Below are 8,865 nucleotides of genomic sequence, written 5' to 3' on the forward strand. Positions count from 1 at the left end.
GAAGTATTTCCTGTAGAGCTGGTCTTGTTGTGGCGAATTTCCTCAATGTTTGTATATCCGTAAATGATTTGATTTCTCCGTCAATTTTGAAGCTTAGCTTAGCAGGGTACAGAATTCTGGGCTGAAAATTGTTCTGTTTAAGTAGATTAAAGGTAGATGACCATTGTCTTCTTGCTTGGAAAGTTTCATTAGAGAAGTCTGCGGTCAATCTGATGGATTTGCCCCTGTAGGTCAACTGGCGCTTACTCCTGGCAGCTTGCAGAATCTTTTCTTTGGTCTTGACTTTGGACAGGTTCATCACAATGTGTCTTGGAGAAGCTCGGTTAGAGTTGAGGCGACCTGGGGTCCGATATCCCTCTGAAAGCAGTGTGTCAGAATCTTTGGTGATATTTGGGAAATTTTCTTTTATAATATTCTCTAGTATGGCTTCCATTCCTCTGGGGCATTCTTCTTCCCCTTCTGGAATTCCTATAACTCGTATGTTGGAACGCTTCATAAAGTCCCATAATTCTGACAGTGAACGTTCTGCTTTCTCTCTCTTCTTTTCTGCCTCTTTTACTATCTGAGTTATCTCAAAAACTTTGTCTTCTACCTCTGAAATTCTTTCTTCTGCATGGTCTAACCTGTTGCTGATACTTTCCATTGCATCTTTAAGTTCCCTGATTGACTGTTTCATTTCCTTCAGCTCTGCTATATCCTTTTTATATTCTTCATATCGTTCATCTCTTATTTGATTCTGTTTTTGAATTTCCTTTTGGTTATTTTCCACTTTATTAACAGTTTCCTTCATTGTTTCCATCATTTCCTTCATTGTTTTCAACATGTGTATTCTAAATTCCCTTTCTGTCATTCCTAACATTTCTGTATAGGTGGAATCCTCTGCAGTAGCTACCTCATGGTCCCTTGGCGGGGTAGTTCTGGACTGGTTCTTCATGTTGCCTGGAGTTTTCTGCTGATTCTTCCTCATGGGTGATTTCTTTTATCTGTTTACTTGCCCTAATTTTCCTTTCAATTCCTCTTGCTCTTTAAGTTCTTGTGCCTGTGGACTAAGGGTTACAGGACCAGAAGGGTGAGAAGGTTTAAGAGCAAAAAAGCGATGAAAGAAATGAGGACCGAGTGATAAGAAAAAAAAAAAATGAAAAAAAAGAAAAATAGAGAAAGGAGAGTGGTTGGGTGAAAGGAATATTGACAAAAAGAAGAGAGGCACAGAAAGATGGAGACAGAGCAATATAGGTGTACAGTAGGGTACTTTGATACAACCTTAAAAAAAAAAAACACCTTCTGGGGGTGCCAAGTGGGGTGGTTCCCTTGAGGTCAGCAGCTCTTTGCTAACCTGATCAGACACAGTACCCCACCTCCACCAAGTAGAGAGGAAAGACAAAAATGCTATAAATCAAACCAAAACAAGCAAACAGAAAACCTTACGGGATAAAATTGGCTGGAAAAACCAAATAATAGTGGTAGAAACACTAACAAAAATGAAGTTCTGATTATTGAAATAGGCAGCAATGGGAAATTATAATTAAACTAGAAAAATTGAGAAAGAAAAAGGGTCTGTATGGAAAAGGTTGAACTTAAAAAACAAAACAACAATCTAGAACGTCAAAATAAACAAAAAAAAAAACCAAACCAAAAAAAAAAAAAAAAAAAAAAAAAAAAACCAAACAAACAAACAAAAAAAAACACACACGCAACCAAAAACAAAGCAGTATGTATATGGACGTGCATTCACATTTTTTCATTTATGTTTTTGGTCCCTTGACTATTCCTGAGGAATATGACGAGGCAATAATTTTAGCCACAGACATCCTGGTTGCATAGAATTGCTGCTGTGTGGAATAAAAATGTATATGCTCTTTTTTAGTTCAGAGGAAAATGTAAACATTTCATTTGATACAGCCTTGATTAAAGGTCTTTATTTAAGGCAAAGAATTCTGCTGAGAGAGGAAAGTATCTCCCTGGATTTAGAGGTTTTCTTTTTTTTTTTTGTAGAGACAGAGTCTCACTGTACCGCCCTCGGGTAGAGTGCCGTGGCGACACACAGCTCACAGCAACCTCTAACTCTTGGGCTTACGCAATTCTCTTGCCTCAGCCTCCCAAGCAACTGGGACTACAGGTGCCCGCCACAAAGCCCGGCTATTTTTTTTTTTTTTTTTGTTGTTGCAGTTTGGCCGGGGCTGGGCTTGAACCTGCAACCCTCGGCATATGGGGCCGGCGCCTTACCAACTGAGCCACAGGCGCCGCCCGAGGTTTTCTTTTTTAATATACTGTATTAGGTCTTACTTGGAAGAAAATCGAAATCAAAAAGAGCTTTAAGTAGATGAGTAATTCTGTTGAATCTAAGTCCCATAAGGTTAAATGTCATTGCAGCTTTGTATCCTCAGTGATAGACTTTTCTTTTTTTTGAGACAGAGCCTCAAGCCCTGGGTAGAGTGCCACAGCGTCACTGCTCACAGCAGCCTCCCAACTACTGAGCTTAAGTGATTCTCTTGCCTCAGTCTCCTGAATAGCTAGGACTACAGGCACCTACCACAATGCCCAGCTGTTTTTTGGTCATTGTTTGGCAGGCCTGGGTCGGATTCGAACCCGCCAGCTCTGGTGTATGTGGCTGGCACCTTAGCCGCTTGAGCTACAGGTGCCACCTGACAGACTTCTGTTTATGGTTTTTTCCTATACAATATAAATAAAAAGTATGCTCATATTGTTACATTGTCTGTAATCACCTTAGATGTTAATAAAACTGGAGTTATAAAATTCTTGTTGGAGGAAATAGTGATAATTTGTCCAATAAACATCTGCTGTTCTTATAAATTTCACTGATGTTTTTTCTTTTTGCTTCCTTCCTTTGTTCAGAGTGGGAAGAACACAGTTTAATCTGCTTTTCTTTAAGCAGCTGTTTGTAGAATGAAGTGATTCTGGCTTGCTTCTGATTCAAACATTACATGAAGTTTGTTATTTTTACATTTATAACACATAAATGAGAGCTTTCTAGCAATTAGAAATTTTCTTTCTAAGCTTGGCGCCCATAGCACAGTGGTTACAGCGCCAGCCATATACACCAAGGGTGGCAGGTCCGAACCTGGCCTGGCCAGCTAAACAACAATAATAACTGCAACAAAAAATAGCTGGGCATTCTGGTCCGCGCCTGTAGTCCCAGCTACTTGGGAGGCTGAGGCAAGAGAATCACTTAAGCCCAAGAGTTTGAGGTTGCTGTGAGCTGTGATGCCACGGCACTCTACCAAGGGCAACGTAGTGAAACTCTGTCTCCAAAAAAGAGAAAAAGAAATTTTCTTTCTTTTGTTTCCTGAGAGGGCTCATACATTTATTTTTTGTCTTATCCCCTCTCAAACCCAGCTATTGTATAGACGCCAGTTGGCTGTGTAAAACCAGCCATGTTCTCGCTAGGCCATCTCTACTCTAGAAGATAGGTTTGTCAGGGTAAAAGGGAGATGCCAGACTCCTTTCTGGGCATTGCAGATACAGGACCTGACTAGTTCCCACTCCTACTGATTTATTTCAAATCCAGATAGTACAATATGACTATATGGATTATAGACATGAAACGCCTTCAACTAGTCTTTGAAACATAAGGACTCCAAATGTGAGAATCACGAGGGATAATTTCATACCTATGGATAAATTTATCAGGCCTACGAATCAGCATATCTGGAGTGGAGTCTCGAAATTGATATAAAACAAAATTTTTGCAATGGGTATATGAGGAAAATTTTCTGTTAGGAGCCTTGACTCTTTCCATGACTATTTTTATAATGATTATCCGTTTTCCCTCAGAAAAACCTATAAATTACAAAATTATTACGTTATATCAAAGGTTGTATAATCATATGACATATTAGCAACCAGTTTACTGAGTTGAAAGGAAATGCTATCACATTTGCATAGTTTATCCACAGAATTTAGCAGGAATGAGTGTTTTTCAAAGGTAGAGCAGAACAATATGGCAAGCTATGTAGTCATGAAGCCCTTCAGCAACAAAATACCCAGAAATGCAGGATAAAATTGAAACTTTTTTTTTTGAGACAGAGTCACTGTGTTGCTGTCACTAGAGTGGTATGTCATCACAGCTCACAGCAACCTCAAACTCTTGGGTTTAAGTGATTCTCTTGCCTCAGCCTCCCAAGTAGCTGGGACTACAGGCGCCTGCCACAACGCCCGGCTATTTTTTTTGTTGTTGCAGTTGTCATTGTTGTTTAACTGGCCCTGGCTGGGTTCAACCCACCAGCCTGGGCACCGTACCTACTGAGCTACGGGTGCCGCCCAAATTTAAACATCTTTTTAAATTGCTTTCAAGAAAATGAAATAAATATCCAGAGCTGAAAACGAGGAGGACGAGGAAGCCAGAAGATAGTGAGTGATGCACCTTTGGTTACCATGAGGCAGTTCAGTGGTCTTGGTAACCAATGGATGCCAGGCCACTCTACCAAGGGCGGTAAAGTGAGACTTTATCTCTACAAAAAAAAAAACAAACCAAAAACCAATGGACTTGTATCAGCCATGCAGAGGCAGTATTTGAGTTCTTGGGCTTGCAAGAAGTGGAAGATTGGGCTCAGCACCTGTGGCTCAAGCAGCTAAGGTACCAGCCACATACACCTGAGCTGGTGGGTTTGAATCCAGCCTGGGCCTGTCAAAAAACAATGATGTCTACAAACAAAAAATAGCTGGGCCTTACGGTGGGCACCTGTAGTCCCAGCTACTTGGGAGGTGGAGGCTGGAGAATCGCTTGAGCCCAGGAATTGGAGGCTGCTGTGAGCTGTGATGTTACAGCACTCTACCCAAGGTGACAGCTTGAGGCTCTGTCTCAAAAAAAAAAAAAAAAAAGAAGTGGAAGATTGGAACCACAAGAAGCCCAGATGCTTACAGAGCTACACTCTCAGTGAAAACATGCATTAGGAAAAAGCCAGCAGCAAAGGAAGATAGCAATGAAGATTGTGGAACTTGTCCCTGGCTTTAAGTGGAAAACAAGTCTCTCTAATAATTGGAATAATGAGCCAATTCTCATAGTTGTTTGTGGCTCAAATTTGGGCAGCACCAAACCAAGAAAGTAGTATAAAATCACCATATACATATTTCTGAGTAGTTACTTTAAAATTAATAAAATTTGGCTCAGCACCTGTGGCTCAAGCGGCTAAGGCGCCAGTCACATACAGCTGAGCTGGGGTTCGAATCCAGCCCGGGCCTGCCAAACAATGATGTCTACAACCAAAAAATAGCTGGGTATTGTGGCAGGTGCCTGTATTCCTAGCTACTTGGGAGGCAGAGGCAGGAGAATCACTTGAGTCCAGGAGTTGGAGGTTGCTGTGAGCTGTGATGCCATGGCACTCTACCCAGGGTGGCAGCTTGAGGCTCTGTCTCAAGAAAATAAAAAAATAAATAATGAAATTTGGTGGATGTGCAGGCTAATTTCTATAATCCCAGCTATTCTAGAGTCTGAGACAGGAGGATCACTTAAGTCTGGATTTTGAGAACAGCCTGGGTAACAGACCCCACCTCAAGTTTTTTTAAAAAATGAGCTGGAGCCTGGCATGGTGGCTCATGCTTGTAATCCTAGCACTCTGGGAGGCAGAGGCTGGCTGATTGTCTGAGCTCATAGGTTTGAGACTAGCCTGAGCAAGAGCAAGACTCTGTCTCTAAAAATAGCAGTATGTGGTGGACGCCTGTAGTCCCAGCTCGGGGTGAGGCAAGAGAATCACTTGAGCCCAGGAGTATGAGGTTGCTGTAAGCTATGACGCCATGGCCCTCTATTCCGGAGCAACAGAGTGAGATTCTGTCTCAATGGAAAGGCAGCCACCATTTCCCCCTTTGTTATTTCTACCACATAATGGGTCAATATTAGCATATTACTCTTCTTCCAATAAAAATCCCAGTCTTGGCTCAGCACCCATAGCATAGTGGTATGGCTCCAGCCACACACACCGAGGTTGGCCGGTTCGCACTCGGCCCGGGCCAACTAAACAACTGCAACAAAAAAATAGCCAGGCATTGTGGCAGGTGCCTGCAATACCAACTACTTGGAAAGCTGAGGCAAGAGAATTGCTTAAGCCCAAGAGTTGGAGGTTGTTGTGAGCTGTGATGCCATGGGACTCTACCCAGGGCAACATAGTGAGACTCTGTCTCAAAAAAAAAAAAAAAAAAATCTGGGCAGCGCCTGTGGCTCAGTGAGTAGGGCGCCGGCCCCATATGCCGAGGGTGGCGGGTTCGGGCCCAGCCCCGGCCAAACTGCAACAAAAAAATAGCCGGGTGCTGTGGCGGGCGCCTGTAGTCCCAGCTACTCCGGAGGCTGAGGCAAGAGAATCGCTTAAGCCCAGGAGCTGGAGGTTGCTGTGAGCTGTGTGATGCCACGGCACTCTACCAAGGGCCATAAAGTGAGACTCTGTCTCTACAAAAAAAAAAAAAAAATCCCAGTCTTCTAATTTTTCAGATTGCTCAGGTCCTCTACTCCTACCAAACACTCCCTTTCCCCAGCCTATTTAGATAGGCCTCCAATGAATGTCAAACAATGGGCAATGGGATTTCTATTTCCCTCCAAATCAGAGAGGATGGTTGAGGTTTTATCTTCCCTCAAGCTTTCCAGTGGCTTTTCACAGGTGCCGCATCCCGTTTTACAACTCCCTTCACTATGACTCCCTCCTACTAGATCCCTCTCTGAGGATGTAAAGATAAATGGGGGAGATACTGTCCAACAGGGACATCCAGATATGGAATAGATCCTTCTAAGTGACACTGACCAGATTCTAGCCACCATGTATGCTCTTTAGTTCCTAGATAGACTGCTCTGTAACTAACACTGAACTATATTGGAGAAATCCATGTGTGATAGTTAATTTTAACGTGTCTACTTGGGCCATTGTACACCCAGATATTTGGTTAAAAATTCTGAGTGTGGGGCGGCGCCTCTGGCTCAGTCGATGGGGCGCCGGCCCCATATGCCAAGGGTGGCAGGTTCAAACCCGGCCCCGGTCAAACTGCAACAAAAAAATAGCCAGGCGTTGTGGCGGGCGCCTGTAGTCTCAGCTACTTGGGAGGCTGAGGCAAGAGAATCGCTTCAGCCCATGAGTTGGAGGTTGCTGCGACCTGTGTGAGGCCATGGCACTCTACCAAGGGCCATAAAGTGAGACTCTGTCTCTACAAAAAAAAAAAAAAAATTCTGAGTGTGGTTATGAGGGTGTTCTGAATGGGATTAACATTTGAATCTATAGACTGATTGTCTACCCTAACATAAATGAGTCTCGTCGAATCTGTTAGAGGCCTGAGTAGAAGAAAAAGGCTGAGTTAAGGGCGAATTTGCCCTCTCTTTCTGTCTTCTAGCTGGAATACTGGTCTCTTCCTGCCTTAGGACTCAGACTGGAACTTACACCTTTGGCTTTTCTGATTCTTAGGTCTTCAGGCTCCGACTGGAACTATACCTTCACCTCTTCTGAGTTTCCAGCTTGCAGGTCTAGGGGATTTTCGGCCTCTATTACACATATGGCATTATATAAGATCCTTAGTTGTAGGTCAGTCCCATTACAATGTGCATTAAAAACAACTCTGGTAGAGAAGGATTTTATAGAAAGATAAAAAAATATAATCTTTTAATTTAGACTAGGATTTCATTTTTAGTTCATCAGTACTATCTTGTCTTGTTTTAATTTTTTTGTGTGTGACAGTCTCACTTTGGTTTTTTTTTTTTTTTAGAGACAGAGTCTCACTTTGTTGCCCTTGGTAGAGTGCTGTACCATCACAGCTCACAGCAACCTCCAGCTCCTGGGCTTAGGTGATTCTCTTGCCTCAGCCTCCTGAGAAGCTGGGACTACAGGCATCTGCCACAACGCCCGGCTATTCTTCAGTATATGGGGCCAGTGCCCTACTCACTGAGCCACAGGCACCGCCCTCCGTCTCACTTTGTCACCCTTGGTAGAGTGCTGTGACATCATAACTCACAACAACCTCAAACTTTTGGACTCAAGTGATTCTCTTGCCGCAGCCTCCCGAGTAGCTGGGACTACAGGCACCTGCCAAAATGCCCAGCTATTTTTAGAGATGGTGTCTCACTTTTGTCCAGGCTGGTCTCAAACCTGTGAGCTCAAGCAGTCCGCCCACCTCAGCCTCCCAGAGTGCTAGGATTACAGGTGTGAGCCACCTGGCTGATCAGTAGTATCTTGAATTATCAGTCCACAGGTGGCTCCTGTGGCTCCAAGGGGTAGGGTACGGGCCCCATATGCCGGAGGTGGCGGGTTCAAACCCAGCACCAGCCAAAAACTGCAAAAATAAAAAATAAAAAATAAATTGAATTATCAGTCCTCTGCCTGCAGCCTCTCCTCAAATGCCTATTTCAAATTAATTTATTTCTTAATTGTTTGCTCACCTGTACATTTGGGAATTTTGGTTGTTTTTTTTTTTTTGTAGAGACAGAGTCTCACTGTACAGCCCTCGGGTAGAGTGCCGTGGCGTCACACGGCTCACAGCAACCTCCAGCTCTTGGGCTTAAGCGATTCTCTTGCCTCAGCCTCCCGAGCGGCTGGGACTACAGGTGCCCGCCACAACACCCGGCTATTTTTTTGTTGCAGTTCGGCCGGGGCTGGGTTTGAACCCGCCACCCTCGGCATATGGGGCCGGCGCCCTACTCACTGAACCACAGGCGCCGCCTTTTTTTTTTTTTTTTTTTGAGACAGAGCCTCAAGCTGTTGCCCTGGGTAGAGTGCTGTGGCATCACAGCTCGCAGCAACCTCTAACTCCTAGGCTCAAGCGATTCTTGTGTCTCCGCCTCCCAAGTAGCTGGGCCAACAGGCGCCTGCCACAACACCCAGCTATTTTTTTTTTGTTTGTTTTTGGTTGCAGTCATCATTGTTGTTTGGCGGGCCCAGG

Source organism: Nycticebus coucang, chromosome 8, assembly GCF_027406575.1.
Source record: "Nycticebus coucang isolate mNycCou1 chromosome 8, mNycCou1.pri, whole genome shotgun sequence".
NCBI lineage: Eukaryota > Metazoa > Chordata > Mammalia > Primates > Lorisidae > Nycticebus > Nycticebus coucang.